Genomic DNA, 17113 nt, shown 5'->3' with positions numbered 1-17113 from the left:
CACAAGGACACATTCATTATTTTGGTAGGCGATGTAGATTAAATGATTTGCCCAAAATTCCAGAACGGTGAGGCCACACCTAGGCTCGAACCCTGTTCCCCAGCGCTAAAGTCAGAAGCTTTAGCCGTAAGGCTACATCCACAGATGAGCTGTAGATGCTCTCTCTACATACTTTCTTTGTTGTCAATACCACAGTCAAAGTGATCCCGGCAGAATCTGGTGGACGTGAATGTGCAGATAACGCAAGCATGACATTGATTGAATTGGCATATTTCAGGCAGCACTTTAAGCTTGAGTGCACATGGTTATTGTTTGTTTTGTTTACCAGACTCATTTTCAGTGACTAAACAGAGATTCACAAAATGCTTTGAGGTAATGCTTTTCCATGCGTGGCATAGTGTTTCAGTAACACTTCGTGAAAGCTAAACTGTTGCTCTGGCATCCTCCAATTTATGCTTAATGTCAGGTTACGTTAATAGGGAACATATGGTTGGAGTGAAATTAATGTAAGTGCATTACTGTGTTAGACTGGGTGCAGTCGTTTTACTATATTAAAAGAGCAAAATCAATGCACTTTGCACAGTATGACGAACAAAACACAGAGACACAGGTCTGTAAAATAAAAGGCAGAGAAATCGACAATTGTGCTCCAAAAGCGCATGCAAATGGCTGCTTCACCTCAACCTGCCTGATTGTGTCTTTGGTCTCTGATCTATGAGATGCAGGCTCGCATGTGGTAGGAATCATGAAAAAACACTTTCTTCCTTTGATTTTCTTAATAACACCACGTAGCGCCATTAGACCATCACGAGCTTCAATGTTCCCCGGGGTAGAAAACACCCGACTAGCTGCATATGATGTAAATAGGTCAGTGAGTCACTGCTTTTGTCAGAGAGATCCTTTTGTTACTTGCAGTTCCTAAGTTAAAATCCTAACATACAGGGCGAGCTATTAACTGTATTGTAAGAGCTGCATGCAAATTGCAAGGAAAAAATTGGAGCGTTATGTTTTTTCCCCACTGTTTCAAAAATAAATTGTTATCTTTTCATTTTCAGCACCTGACAACCTGAAACATTACCGCATTTGGGGCAATTTTTCAGCAAACAACACGAGGACCCCAACCTCCGTTGCTGCTCTTTCACCCCGGCTACAACCCAGCAAACACCAGTGGCCAGTGTTAAAGGTAAGCAAACTGATGCTATATATTTTTTTACATGGAAGTTAGGGCTATGTAGTATGTGGTCACTCTCCAGGCCCTGAAGCAGTGTCTCTTTCAGTGCCTCCAGCAACCGCTATGGCAGAGAGGCAGGAGGCAGTACGGCTGTATTTTAGCAGTCATTTTGTGGGAAGGGGAGCTGTTGGAGATGTATTTGTACTGAAATTTCATATTATTGCACTCCACCTTATACGTTGTACTTTGATTATTGTCAGGTTTATCAGCAAACAACAAGAGGACCCCAACCTCCTTTGCTGCTCTCTCACCCGACCCCGGCTACAACCCAGCAAACACCAGTGACCAGTGTTAAAGGTAAGCAAACTGATGCTATATATTTGTTTACATGGGAGTTAGGGCTATGTAGTATGTGGTCACTCTCCAGTGTCTTTCAGTGCCTCCAGCAACCACTATGGCACAGAGAGGCAGGAGGCAGTACGGCTGTATTTTAGCAGTCATTTTGTGGGAAGGGGAGCTGTAGGAGATGTATTTGTACTGAAATTTCATATTATTGCACTCCACCTTATACGTTGTATTTTGATTGACAGGTTTCTTTAATATATATATTGGTAAGGCCAGCAACACACCATCATGAATACAGTACAAGAGCTGATTGCAAGGTCATTCCAGTCACGGCCACTTGAACAAAAACTACAGATAAAGCAATTAGGACCTCATCAGCCTGAAATAAACCTACAGCAAACTACCCAGGACAGAGGAAAAATGTCAAAACGTACATTCTCAAATGCCTGGTACAAAAAAGCTGATTGGCTTACAGGGTGCCCTATAAAAAATTCTCTGTTCTGCTTCCCCTGCTTGCTGTTTGGTGGTGACTTTTCTTGGACACGGCAAGGAATGGTAGACCTGAAGCACATCGCTGAAAAAATAAAGAAGCATGCGCTCACAAGAAATCATCTGGAAAACCTGACAAGACTGGGAATGTTGGGGGAAGACGCACCAATTGAGCAGCAGATAAATGATGCATATCGCAAATCCATTCAAAAACACAATGAAGCTGTTGATAGGAACAGACAAAATCTATCCAGGATCATTGATTGCATTCGCTTCTGTGGTGCTTTCGAACTGGCATTGCGAGGCCATGACGAATCAGAAACTTCCTCAAAACCTGGGATCTTTCGAGGCCTAGTGGATTTAATGTCAACCATAGACAAGGATTTGGAAACACATTTAGCACGTGCTACAGTCTTTAAGGGCACCTCTAATACAATACAAAATGAACTCCTTGACTGTATGCTCGAAATTATAAAAAGCCATATTGTGCAAGAGTTGCGAAACACAGACTTTGTGGCTATTCAGGCTGATGACACCACTGATGTGGCCACTAAAACACAGTCCGTGTTAGTGTTTCGGTACCTTGACAGTGACAAACATTGTGGAGCGGTTTTATGGTTTCACACATTTAAAAGACTCTAGTGCAGCAACCATCACTGAAGCTATACTGTGTCAACTGGACTTAATTTTCCCGGACCTGCCTCAAAAACAAAAACTTATCGCACAAAGCTATGATGGTGCGTCCGTAATGAGTGGAAACCTTGGTGGAGTACAGAAACGAATTCGAGATGTGTACCCTAATGCTCATTTTGTGCACTGTTACGCCCACCAACTCAATCTTATTATGCAACAGGCGGTATCAAAGATCAGAGAGACACGAGTTTTCTTTCAGGATATCGGAGGCATAGCAGCATTCTTCACACGTTCCCCCAAAAGAACAGAAGCCCTTCATGAGATTGTGGACAAAAGCGTACCATGGGGATCCTCAACTCGTTGGAACTTTCACATTCGTACAGTCAACTTAATCTTTGAAGAGAGGGAGGGCCTTGAGAAATGTTTTGTCGCCATATCATCCAGAGAAGACTTTGATCGCACAAGTCAGAATGAAGCCCATGGCTTTCTTAGAACACTACAAGACAAAGAGTTTCAGTTCTTACTGTTTTTATTTCATGACATAATGTCTCATGTTGATGGGTTATACGATCAGTTACAACGAAAAGACATAGATACTGTCTCTGTGAAAGCCGTTACATCTGCATTTGTACAAAAGATAATGGAAGTGAGAGATGGGGTTGACGATTTGGAGAGCAAACTGCCGGAGCATTCTATTTTTGCAAACCGCAGACAAAACATCACCTCTCTGGTTCGAATTGGAAAGGAGATATGGTGACATTGTAATTGTGCAGGCAAAAGAACGTTTTTCATTCACAAAACATTTGGTGACTGCCACTTTATTGCAAAGTAAAGAGTTTGCACGATATGATGAATCCTTCCCTGAGCGTGCTCTGAATCAGGCTGCGGAAGCATATCCTATGCTCAAAAAAGAGCAGTTGAGAACTGAGTTAACTGTACTCTACGGAATGCCTGTGTACCGGAAGGCCACAAGCGCCTTGAGTTTGCTGAGGTTAATTCATAAACTGCATATGGAAAACTCACTTACAGAGACAGTGACTTTACTCAAAATTGTGATTACGACTCCAATGACAACAGTAGAAGCTGAACGATGTTTTTCAGCCTTAAAGCGTATAAAGACATTTCTCAGAAACACCATGCTAGAGGAAAGACTAAATGCTCTGGCGATGCGGTCTGTAGAGAGCAAGCTAGTCCAAAAGATACCGGACTTCAATATGCAAGTAATTGACAAGTTTGCTACACTGAAAGACAGACGTGCGGATTTCATTTACAAAAAGTGAATGCTGCTACTTGTTGATTGAATACAAAAAATTCTGATTGAGGTAAGAAATGCATTGTTATCTCTGTTTTTAAAAGTTTTGTAGTGTTTGTTCTATCTGGAGACTACACAGATTTGCTCACCTTTGTTCACTGGCCGGACCTGTCTCCCGCAAGGTGAACGATTCGTTGCTTGTGTTGCCTATCAAACCTTTCCCCATGGCAAATTGCGAAAACCTTTATATCATTTATGTTTGGGGTACTTGCGTGGACCTATGTGAAGTGTGTACAAAGCTCAGCTCAACCAGAATCACGGTAACAGCGCATTGCGCTGCCTCTTTTATATTCAGTATATTGTAAGACTGTTTTTCTTCCCCCGCCTTTCCTTGTTTTGTTTCCCTGTTTTCCCCTTGCTTGCCATTCGTTACTCTAGAGTCTAATATTCAGTATATTGTAAGACTGTTTTTCTTCCCCCGCCTTTCCTTGTTTTGTTTCCCTGTTTTCCCCTTGCGTGCCATTCGTTACTCTAGAGTCTAATAGAGTCGGAAGGCCGTAGGGGAAGACTGTGGACTTTTCTGCAAGTTCCGGACGCTCCTGCGGACGAACCTGGCAACCATTACACTGCTGTGTAACTTCTTCTACTCTTAGAGCTGAGATTTCCATGAAAGTCTTATAGTCTGAATTCAGCACCTGAGCATAATAGAACAGAATGTATGAAGTTCTGTGGTAATACTGAATAAGCAGCTACCTATGTTATGTTATCTATTAATGTAATAACTGCACTTTCACAATTGGTTTATTAACCTTCCTGCTTTCTCAAATTTGCTTGAAAATGCACGATTTTTCTTCTTTTTTTTCAAAATGTTCTTGGGGGGGTAACCCCCACAAACCCCCTTTTGGGGTTCGGGCTCGCTCGCTTCGCTCGCTCGCTACGGTGCTGTATGCTAATTAGTTTGCGCCCCACCACTTTAAAATCTCACCCACCGCCCCTGTCCACTGTTCGTACTACTTGTGGAACCGGCTCTTGGAACAGTCGCCCCTTGGAAAGGTTTTGTGGGTTCCACCACTGCAGAGAGTTGTAAGCGCGACTGTCTACCAACACTAGGTCTTTTAGTCGTCCTTGAGCTTGGTTCCACTGCCGTGCTAGGCATTCTTGCAATGGATGCATTTGAAGTCGGGAATGAGGGACAATGAATATGCAGGAGGCCATCATGCCTATGAGCTGCATGAACACTCGAGCTGGCAGAGAGTGTTGTGGCTGAAACTTTTGAATGAGAGTCTGCATGTTGGCTATCCTGGCTGGATTTGGATATGCCTTTGCTACTGAGGTATCTATTGTAGCTCCCAGATATTGCTGTATGTGGGAGGGCTGTAGATGTGATTTTGGGTAATTTATGGAAAAACCCAGACTGTGCAGCAGCTGGAGTGTCTGCGACGTATGGCTTTCACAATGCGCGTACGAGTTGGCCTTTATGAGCCAATCTTCGAGGTATGGAAACACGTGGATGTGTTGCCTTCTGAGGTGTGCTGCTACTGCCGCTAGACATTTTGTGAAAACCCTTGGGGCTGTAGTCACCCCGAAGGGGAGAACTTTGAATTGATAATGTTGACCTTCTATTGAGAACCTGAGGTATTTCCTGGGAGCTGGATGTATAGGTATGTGAAAATATGCATCTTTGAGGTCTAATGTAGCAAGGAAGTCGCCTTGCTGGAGTAACAGGAGTACTAGTTGTAGAGTAATCATACGGAAATGCTCTGAGAGTATGTATTGATTTAGCGGTCTGAGGTCTAGTATGGGTCTGAGGGATCCATCCTTTTTGGGAATTAGGAAGTATAGAGAGTATACCCCTGTTCCCTGGTGTTGAAAAGGAACTGGTACTATTGCTCCCTTTTGTAGCATGGACGCGACCTTGTTGTAACAGCGTGATGTGTTCTTTGGACATAGGATGGTGTTTGGGTGGTATGTTGGGAGGAGTAGAAGTGAGTTCCAGGCAATAACCATACTGGATAATTTGTCTCCGCACCTGTCTGTGGTAATGGAGTTCCAGACTGGTAGGAATTGATTGATTCTGCCTCCGACTGGTGTTGGATGGTCTGGAGGGAGTGTGATGAAGTCACTGTTTGGCGGCAGTAGAGGCTCTGGTGTTATTGCCGCCACGTCCCCTGCCCTTGTTATTGTTGCCCTCATAACCTCCTCTGTTGGAGCCTTTATTAATTGAACTTTGGGTGTTTCTTTTATATGTAGAGGAAGTTTGTGATGTGTTGCCTCTGTAGGAGGAGCGACAAAAGGATCCTCTATGTTGTTGAAACTGAAGTGCGCCCATAGACTTAGCAGTTTCGGTATCTTTTTTCATTTTGTCTAAGATGGTATCTACTGCAGGGCCAAACAGGAAGTCTTGGTTAACTGGTTGGTTGAGTATGGTGGATTGCACCTCATTTTTAAAACCAGAGATGCGTAGCCACGCGTGTCTGCGTAGTAATACGCTAGTATTAATGGACCTGGCTGATGTGTCAGCTGCGTCAAGCGCACATTTAAGGGAAGCATTGGTTATAAATTTGCCTTCCTGTATGAGGTCGTTAGCCTGAGATTTAAAAGGTTCTGGCAGGTGTTGCAGTAAACCTTCAAGTTGATCGTAATGTGCTCTATCATAGCGTGCTAGTAGACCTTGTGTGTTCGCAATTCTCCATGAATTAGCAGCCTGTGAGGCTACTCTTTTGCCTGAGGTTTCTAATATGTTAGACTCTTTGTCAGGAGGGGGAGCATCTCCTGTGGTTTGTGAGTTAGCTCTCTTTCGAGTGCTTTCTACTCCTAGTGAGTCTAAAGGCAACTGGGATTTATTATAAGTAGGGTCTGTAGGGGCCGCTTTATATTTCTTTTCAATCCTGGGATTGAGTACACGTGCTCTGGCTGGATCTTTGAATATGTCTGGCGCGTGTTTTAGTACTCCTTTTAACATAGGAAGTGTCCTGACATTTTTTTCAGAAGTAGGAAAAGTGTCAAATAGAAAATCATCTTCTATTGGGTCAGTGTGCATGTCGACATTGTGGTGTTTTGCTGCCCTATCAAGCAGTTGGTTAAAAACAATGGTGTCGTCAGTAGGCGACGGCTTTGTAGGGTATGGGAGGTGTCTGGGATGGGTTGTGGGTCATATGGATCATTCTGGTCATCCCATGTGTCATCCTGTGCATCAGGATCCTCTGGTTCATTAAAATTATCCTGAGGATCTACCCTCATGTTATCTCCATCATTATAATCTGAATGTGTAGGAGAGTAGGGCACAAAAGGCATATTAGGAAAGAAAGGAGGAGGAGTAAGAGGCCTTGAGGGAGATGTCCCGAAGTCTTTTTTCTTTGGAGGAACAGGGGAAGGAGTGTCCGCGTCCAATGGTCTCGTTTTCCAGTGGTAAACTGTAACATGTCCTGTTTCAGGGTCTGGTTGTTCCTCACTCACTGGATCAGGATGGAAGAGTTCTTCCTCAACTGTCCGTGGCTTTGGCGTCAATGTTTTTGGTTTAGTGACTTGTTTGTGAGTCTTTGGCTCGAGGGCCTTTGGTTGTGGAGCTTTTCTTGACTCGGCTGTTGCTTTCGGATCGGTAACCTTTCGGTTCAACGTCCTTTGTTGGTTTAACAGTCTTTTTAGGTTCGGCGACCTTTTTTGGCTCGACTACCTGTTTCGGATCGACTGGAGCTTTTGGTTTGATACGTTTTTTATGCTCGACGGCCTTTTTCGGCTCAATGTTTTTGGTCGAGTCAATGGCTTTTTTCGGCTCGATGGGCTTTGTAGTGTGATCCTGTTTTGGTTGATCAACACTCTTTTTAGGATCGACTGCCTTCTTTGGGTCGGGTGTTCTTTTTGGATCGACGACTCGTTATGGTTCGAGGCTCTTCCTTGGCTCGATAGCTTTCGGTTCGACGACCTTCTTCGGTTCGAGGCTCTTCCTTGGCTCGATAGCTTTCGGTTCGACGACCTTCTTCGGGTCGAGGCTCTTCCTTGGCTCGATAGCTTTCGGTTCGACGACCTTCTTCGGTTCGAGGCTCTTCCTTGGCTCGATAGCTTTCGGTTCGACGACCTTCTTCGGTTCGACGACCACTCTCTTAGGGTCGACAACCTTCTTGGGGAGAATGGTACTCGGTCCTGGGCTATCAGAAGGCCGGGTTTTGGGCTTCGGAGCAGAGCCGGAAGGCGGGGCTTCTGAAGTAGCTTGTTGATCTCGGCTAAGGTCTTTAGGCGATGCTTCAACAGGAGCCTTATCTTTTGGGATAAGCGGTGTTGGGGGCTGGGTACTCACTTTTTGCCACGGCGTGATCTGGTCATCGGAGTCTGACTGGTCCTCAACGGTGACTATTTCTAGATCCGAGTCCGCCGCTTCTGGGAGGTAGTGTTTATCATCGAAGATGTTCTCCGGTTCCGGTGCCGGCCGCTGCATCTCTTGCCTAGCGGCCCGTCGATTCCGGATGGTCTTCTTTGAACGGAATTGGGCACACGCTGGGCAATTTTCTTCGTTGTGCTCCGGTGATAAGCACTTGTTGCATACTGTATGTTTGTCAGTATGCAGGAATTTGGAGTGGCATTGTGGGCACCTTTTGAACGGGCTCCTTTCCATCGACAGCAGGCCCACGTGGCGTCGAAAGGCCCAACGGCCCGCGTCGACGACCGGATCGAGATGGAAAGTTTGGTCGAGTCAAGAAGTACCGAACGAGAACAATACCGTCGAAGTAGAAGGCCTTTTGGCCTTAGAAAGTAGTTTAGTTTCGGTTCCGAAGAAGGAGTAGAGGAACAACATACGAACTCAATGGCGGAAAAAAACAATCTAAGGATGGAGAAGATGCCCATGCGCACTGTAGTCCAGGGGAGGAGTCACCTATCTCGTGATACTTCGAAGACTCTTCCAGGACAATAAGGTGCAATTATCCGGACCCAACACTAGGCGGCGATCTATGCTAAGATATGAATTCAGCAGCCCACATGCCTCGAACATAGGATTAACCTGTTACTCGCACACCATGCCACAAACCTGCCCCAACCGCAGGCGTACACCAGGGATGCTTGGATACCAAGATAACATTGCAGACTTTAGGTAGGAGGTCGAAAGCTGTCAACTGTCCCCACTTAACCTCCAAGCATGAAGGCTGAGCAGTGACAGGTTTGGGTGGAGAACCCTCCCCTGCTGCTGCGACAGAAGATCCTCCCGAAGGGGCAGTCTGATCGCAGGACCGATGGCCATGGTAAACAGCTAGGGATACCAAACTCTCCGAGCTCAGTCCGAAACCACAAGAAGACTTGGGTCCGGTCGTTCCCGATCTTCTTGAGAACTCTGGGCAGGAGTGGTGTAGGCAGAAAAACATACACGAGACCGGAGCTCCACCCGAGACGAAAATCAGCTCATGAGAGCTGCCTTGGAAACTCCAGCATGCAGAACTGCTGGCACTGCATGTTCTAGGCAATGGTGAACAGATCGAACAAAGGCACTCCCCACTGGTGAAAGAAACCTTTCACTACATTCGAATGGAGATGCCACTCGTGATTCGCTAGACACTGCCAGCCAGAGTGCCTGGAGCTCCAGAAGTTTGATGTGGAGTCCAGTTTCACCGGAGACCACAGACCACAGATCTTCACATCTCTCAAATGGCTGCTCCATCCCAGGAGTGACACGTGTCACCACGGTCATATCTGTTTAGGGAAAAGAGAGGAGTCTACCGCTGACCTAATCACAGTTCGTAAACCACCACTACAGATCTTTTGCAGGTCCCTCCAAGACCTGCACTATGTTGGAGAGATTTCCCTGATGCTGCGCCCACTGGAACATCAGGTCCCATTGCAGAGCCTGCATATGCCAGTGGGCATTGTCACAATCAGGATGCAGGAGGCCATGAGGCCCAGCAGCCTCAGAGTTAATCTCACAGAAATCCAGGATGAAGGTTGAAATCTCGGTATCATAGCCTGACCATCCTGGGCTCGTCGTTCAGGAGGATAGGCTCAAAACTGAACGGTCTCCAGAAGAGCCTTGATTAAAGGGAGCATATGAGAGAGTCAGGTGTGACTTTAGAATGTTGGCAGTGAACCCCACGCATGCAGGAGACAAGCAAATAGCCTGGAGGTGGGAGACGCCAGCCTGGGGTGAGCCCGCCTTCAACAGCCAGTTGTTGAGCTAGGGGAAGACTGGCACCTCCGATCTCTGCAGGTGAGCTGCAACCAACGCCATCACCTTGGTGAACACCCGAGGGGCGCAGGTAAGCCCAAAAGAGAGCACAGAAAATTGTAAGTGCTCGTGACCCACTGTGAAAGGCAGTTAACGCCAGTTGGCAAGCAGGACGGGAATGTAGAAATGTTGCGTCCTGCAAGCCCAATGCTACCATCCAGTCTCCCGGGTCCAGAACAGACACGACTTGAGCAAGCGTGAGCATTTTGACTCTCTTTGTTGAGGTAGAAATTCAGAGGATGCAGGTTTAGAATAGGATGAAGGCCTCCATCCTTCTTGGTCACCAGAAAGTAGTGGAAATTGCAACCACAATCTACTTCTGGCATCTGCATGATCTCTATGGCTTCTTTAGCCATCACTTCCTGGAGGAGCAAGGTAAGATGGTCTTCTATCAGCTGGTCGCAAACGGGTGGTATCAGTGGAGGGGTAGTCATGAAGGAGAGGGAGTATCCCCTCTGGACAATTTAGAGAACCCATTGGTTTGATGGTATAGACCTCCAGCAGGGCAAGTAATGGCAAAACCTGCTGGTTTTGGAATCTATGGCTGACTGGGGAAGGTGGGGACTGGCCAAATCTCTGGCTGCCCAGCCCATCGTGTCTCTGGGTACCATGTCATCAACCACACCGAGGTAGCTGGGAGGGTATAGACTAAGCTGGAAAGCCCGAACGTGGCCACAAAAAAAAGTAAAAGGCAGATTGTGGATGGCAAGATGCCATGGAAAGGCCCAAGGACCTGGCAGTAGTCATGCTGTCCTTAAAGCACTCCAGCGCTGAATCAGCCTGGTCTCCTAAGAGACAGGAGCCATCAAAGGGCATCCCCATAAGTGATGCTTGGACATCCACTCAAAAGCCAGATGTTCTCAGCCAGGTGTGGCGCCGTAAGGCCACTGTCGAGGAAACCGCTCTGGCCAACAAGTCTGTGGTATCCAGTTCACATGCGATTGTGAACTTAGCTGCTTCACTCCCATCAGCAAGAGCCTTGGAGAGTATGACCTGGGCCTTTACCAGAACCATGGGCAGCACCTGCGCAACAAATCTCAGAGCATGGGATTAATGACCCAAAAGACATCTGGTGTTCATGAACGGCAGTGCCAGGCTGGTGGAAGAAAACCTCTTCTTGCCTAAGGTGCCCAGCATCTTTAATTCCATATTCTCTGGGGCATGTGCTAGGATCCACAGGAGGGAGAGGCCTGGATCACCAAGCTATCTGGGGTATGTGTTGAGGAAATTGAGGTACCCTGGGGCAGGGATGTGGCGGCGGTCAATAGTCCTGTTCACAAGAGCCCCTGTGCTGGGTTTGGACTAGGTCCCAAGCAGGACGTCTGTAAGAGCTTCATTAAATGGGTCAAGTGGTTCCGAGGGTGCTCCTCCCAGATGAAGCACCTTTATCAAGACGGTTGACTTGACTGCTACGAGTGTAGGCTAAGGTCTAGGACGTTGGCTGCCCTTCTCACCACTATCGCAAATGCCGCTTCTACCTCGGTAGCCATGGTTCCATGCCAGTATCTACAGAAGTGTACAGTCCACTGGTCTCCACCAAGTCCTCACCGAAGGTCCATGTTTGGAACTAAAGGCTGGTATTCTTCAGGGTCCAGCAACCCCTCCCAATGCTCCTAGAGTCTTATCCCATAGGAACAGTACTCACACTCCTGCCTGGAAGGCATGGCTCTAGTCTGCAATGGACGACACCCCTCCAGCTCTGTGCCTGAGATGGGGTTCAGAATGGGGACAGCACCAGGAGCGTCGGCATTGGCACCAGGAAGATCGAGACGGTGTGTCCAGCGCCGGTCCGGATCCATCCGTGGATCTGAGGGGCCCAACTGGTGCCTGGGGCAGAGCCATCTGTGTGGAACTAGTAGGGACTTCTCCCGAACCTGCAGGGCCCAAAGGTGCACCAGTGGGAATGAGCAGTTCAGGAGTTTTGAGGCCATGCACCCATATTGGAAGTTGAGCAGGCGGTCGCTCCGGCTCCTGGAAAGTTGGGGAGGCACAGAGCAGGCCCAAGTGCTGGCTGAACTGTGGAGCCAGGCCTTGAATGGCGATGCTCCCTTTTCTGTCGATGGATAAGCTGAAGTAAGCTTCTTACTATTCTTGCAGTGGGACTTACCAGAGTGACTCAACGACTGATGCGACTAAGATCTTGGGCTCTGCAATTTATCCCGGGTCCATCTTCTCGACTGAGATTAAGAGGGTCGTGGAGTCACACTGCTCCCTCAAGGCCTTCGGATTCATTCCGAAGCAGTTAGCATAGGTCTTCAAGTTGTGGTAGCGCTTGAGGCATGTCCGGGCTCATCACCGACATCGATTAGTGACCGGCGTCGCAGGGCTTGAAGTAGCTCTTTCTAGATGACATTCCTGCCACACCTGGAGAAGACTTTCTCAAAAGACTGACACAAGAAGAAAAAAGGCTAGCCAAAAAGTGACTAGAGGTAGCGCTCTCTGGATTTGCGCCGATCGGCGCGGAAAGAAAAGAAATGACGTCATCATGCTGGAATGGCACCCATATAGACAGATCACTTCCAGGGCGGACCACGCCAACAATACCACGCAGATCAGAACTACACCACCTACCCACACGCAAGGGTACTGTTCCCCAAAAATTTCCAGATATAGTCTGACACCTGGGGGAAAATTCTACGGTAAGGAATTTGTAGCTAGAAGTCTCTATCAGATGCATTGCAGTCACCGTAGACGTTTTGCGGAGTTCATGAATTGGGCGGTAACGCGATACTCAACTGAAAGTTTATATTAATTTTTTTAGTGGGGTGATAGATGTAAAAGGACAATTGTGTTTAACATGTGGTTTGTGTGTTTATGAAGTACAAGAAAGCCGAATGACACGGATGCAAATCATTTTTAGGTTTGGCTTGACTGTGCATGCGCCTCTTATATGTACTGTTATGAATTCTTCAAAATATACACATAGGGCGCTATGGCTTCGCCCAGATGAGTACTTCTCGCACTCCTCATGCTAATGGGTGTATTATTCTGCCTCCTATGGAGTACAAACACTGCAATGCAAAAGGGACTATTTTACATCTCAAATTATATAGAATGACGAAGTAAATTTTTATGTCATGCCTGCTTGGTATACAGAAACTCGTTCTTTTTTGTTCTGTTTTTCTACACTGCAACAGGTTTTGTTTAATGTTCTAGTCTGGTCTTGCATTTTGCCTGTTGGACCGCTCCCCTCAGCAGATAAATAAGCAATGGGAATGCAATCGGTCTGGTATTAATAAGCTAACACAGGCATCCACCAATGTTGTTTGCATACTTTCACACATTAAAGCCAGATCACTGGCTTTGCCAATGCTTGTTGCTTCCAGTGAGCCCTAGTTTATTGTGAAGCTAAGTGAATGTCAGGACAAAGATCATCTCCTGGGCCCTTATCAAGACTGACAGGGTGTGTTGGAGGATGGGGAGGGCTCCTACACTCCTGTTCCCCATATGAGGTTCCATCAATCTGGTGGACCAAACTGAGCTGTATAGCTCAGAAAATCCAGTGTCAGCCCTAGGTTAAAGAAGTACATACATTAGTGTCAGTAGAAATCCCTATTGGCCAGTGGTCTGAGGTGGGGTCTGACAATTTCTCGTCCTGGGACCGGAAGGCTTCTTAGGAGTCACCTCTAATATATTTGGGCGGAGAAGAGCCTCTACAATTTTTATGATGTGCTCTTCCTTATACGTGTAAGCCACATCTTTGAATACAGTGAGTGAACCCACATCTCTGAATAGTGTGAATGAAAATATATTAGTGCTGGATCACAGTCATTAGGGCCCATCTTCGAAAAACAGCACTGCTGTACCCATTAAGGCGAACCTCTTTAGTCCAATCAGCACCTGTTCAGTTGGGGAGATCAATTTCTATGCCAAAACCAAAGCTCTGCATTTTCAAGGAATATTCTTCTATAGATTTCTATGAGAAAGGTAAAGTGCCAAATCAGTTATAAAGGTGTGTTAGAAAGAGATCCTCCTTGTGAGAAATCTGGTACCTGAGTAATAGGAAGCGGATCACAAGACCATATAAACATAGAGAAAGTAAATGTATGAGAAAGAGCATCTCCAAGGCAACAAACAAGATTTGTGACTTTCAGCCCGTTCCATGCCTCTGTTAATATTCTTCAATAAACTAGTTTTGAACAAGATCCCTTCTTTAGCTTTGAATGGGTCCGAAATATTCTGTATAGATAAAAGGGGATATTTTGGATCATTTGCAACATTTTAATCATTTAAATCTCCCAAAGGGGATCTATGGTGCATAGCATTAGATGCGAAATAATGTTGAACTATTGGGCATATAGGCCCAAAAATATGTTTTAATAAACAATTCTAATGACCTCACATGATAGAAACATCTTGACAGAATACCCTGAGTATTTGGCTTGAAGTCCAATGGAGTGAATTAAAATGGACTGGGACTCTCAAGAGGAAAGTACTCAATCTTAGAGATCATATGTTATCTGCAGAGATGTTTGCCAGCTGGGAGCCCTTCCCACATAAGAAGTCGTAGTGCTAAGGCACTCTTGTGGTCTGACACCCTGTGATGCCCTTTGACTACCATTATTTTAATGGAGTTTGGTGTGTTATTTTATCCTAGCCTGAATGTATGACGTCCTGCATATGCCTTGCATCTCTTAAAGGTGTATTTCTTGTAATCTTGCAGTCTTTCAGTGGGAGTTGTCAGGGAGTAAAACAGCCTTGCCAAGAACAGAACGTGCGGGATGTGCATTTGAAAAAATGAGAGAGAGGGAGAGCGAGGGAGATGTGTGGAATGTACTTTTTGGTCTCGAAGCGCAGTGGTATGAGCAGTGGTGCACAAATGTGCACTGTGGTGTACATTGAGCGATGAAGTATGTGATGCTATGGGCACAAAGTTGCAATGTGCATTGTGTTGTACATTGATAAGCATTATGAAGTTCTTACTATTGGCTTTGACATGGCTCCATGTCATCCTGAATTCTGACTGCCTGGCTTGAGCTTTATCTGCGTAAACAGCCACACTTGCAAGTTGTTTGGGTTAATCACGTTCAAGGATTGTTTTGTGAGAGATTACTTAATATACCCTGGACGGATTTCGTGAGCTTCGTCAAGATAAAGGCTGGAACATGCGAGAATCTAGAGGGGACATGGGAACTCCTTCTTGCCATGGAAGGCTTGCTTGGAAGCTGGCTAGTCCTGGTAAGATTCCTTTGGCGTGGGGAGGAACCCTCTCGAACCGTCTAGTGTTATTTTGAGATTATAAAGCTGAGGGTTGTTGACTTAGAAACTAGGATTTTGGAATCCGAATGGGGACAAACGCGTCTACTTCGGTACAGCAGAACCCTGGTTGCTGAGGCTTTTATACCCGGCTGTTAATCTCCCGGTCAGGAGTGGGCTAAGATGCATTATTTGCACCAGGTGATGTGTGGCCAGTGGCTTTGATCATTTGAGGTGTTTTCTTTGTGATTCAGTGTATATCTTGTTCTGATCTCTTGCAGAATGTCCAATTATATTTGCTTGAGTCTTATCTCATTATTTGCTGCTTGTTTATTCATTAGTATTATTCATGCATTTAACTGTTGCATACACCTAGTGTGTTATTATTGCTTGCATATAAATATAAATGTCTATGTATATTTGAATTTCTGCATTTGGCATCTGAGAAAGCCTTTTCTATTAGAGAGCACTGTGTAAAATAAAACCGCAAGCCTTATTCTAAAAAGAGAGTCTTTGCATTTTGTAAAATGAAACACTTTTCTAAAGGTGTTTTGTGTTTGTCTCCTGCTTCGCCGTAGTTTGAGCCATTGTGTGGGAGATTCTGTATTATCTGAAAGGCGAAGCAAGACAGAAGTTACTGTGGGTAGCAGCTTGGATTTGTCCTCCCCAGAAAGATAAGGAGTATGTATCTCGGAGATTCTCATTCCAAATGACAGCGTCTTCTTGCCTGGGCAGCCTGCATATATATCCTTATCTCTATCACTTTTCAGATCCCTCACTTCGAATGGAAACTTTAAAAATTAGAATAGGCCGTAATCCTCTCACAGCCATTATAAATCTGGTTGGGAAAAAAGGGAAAATAAGAGATATTGTATATGCACTTTACAAAGGAAATGTACTATTACTCATGTATTAATTGATGGTCCTTTTTTATCCAAGCAATAGAAATTTTGAATACCTTTATTTTTAAAATATGGTGCAATGTCTCACTCTCTTGTAACTGATGATCTTATGAGTATGCACTTTCTTGATGTAACTGTGGGTGTGGGACTTGAAATGAGGCAAGGACTCGTATTTGTTTGAAGGACAAACATCCTAATAAACTTAACATTTTAACCTAAAACCGAACCTTGGAGTTTGAAAAGAATAATAGGGTTCTACAAGACGATATTCTTTTCTATCATGAGTCTTATTTTTTTGCAACAACTGCCACACGTTTCGCATGGCATGGCTGTTTTAAGGCTGCATTTACAGAAAGTGACAAGTACCACTGGTAAAAGTAAGTGACTTTTAGACAAAAGGATAAGTATTTTTAACATGAGCCATTAGTCTCAGGTGGCTCTTAGTAAGTAGTTGACAATTGGTGATCTAACAATCTCTTATCAAGGTACAGACTTATAATTGGAGTAGCATTCCTGATCTGTCAAACACACCCTAGAATCAAGATAAGTGGTGCTCTCTACAAGAGAGCTAGGCAAATAGTTGTGAAATATCTCTTCACTTCAGCCTACAATGACAAGGCTGATGGGAGACAGGTTGAAGATGAAGAACGGTATTCACCAAGGAGAGGCTCAATGGTATGCACACTACTTGCCAGTAAATATTGTAAATGCCAATTTCATGCAGGTTTTACATAATATGGAAGACAATATAAAGAGTAAGGTTATTGTCTCCTCCGCCCTTTTCCATTCTCTGTAAATTTTGCACCCCATATCCACGTCCCTTACATGTGACAACCCTGAAAGAAAGTTATTGATAACATTTTCAGGTAAAATGGCCTTTTAGGCATTAATCCTTCTACAGTGTTATACAGTCCATCAAG

The 17113-nt window shown here is 45.3% G+C and overlaps 1 protein-coding gene across 1 annotated transcript in view; it reads right to left on the bottom strand.

Annotated features, from left to right (window-relative positions):
• The window catches only part of PPAT (phosphoribosyl pyrophosphate amidotransferase), a 334080-nt gene that overhangs the window by 10514 nt on the left and 306453 nt on the right, over positions 1-17113 (bottom strand). The window lies entirely within an intron of this gene.

The sequence above is a fragment of the Lissotriton helveticus genome, chromosome 2_2 (genome assembly GCF_964261635.1).
Source record: "Lissotriton helveticus chromosome 2_2, aLisHel1.1, whole genome shotgun sequence".
NCBI classification, from domain to species: Eukaryota; Metazoa; Chordata; class Amphibia; order Caudata; family Salamandridae; genus Lissotriton; species Lissotriton helveticus.
The sequence above is the reverse complement of the archived record's forward strand: the minus strand, read 5'-3'. Positions and strand labels throughout refer to the sequence as shown.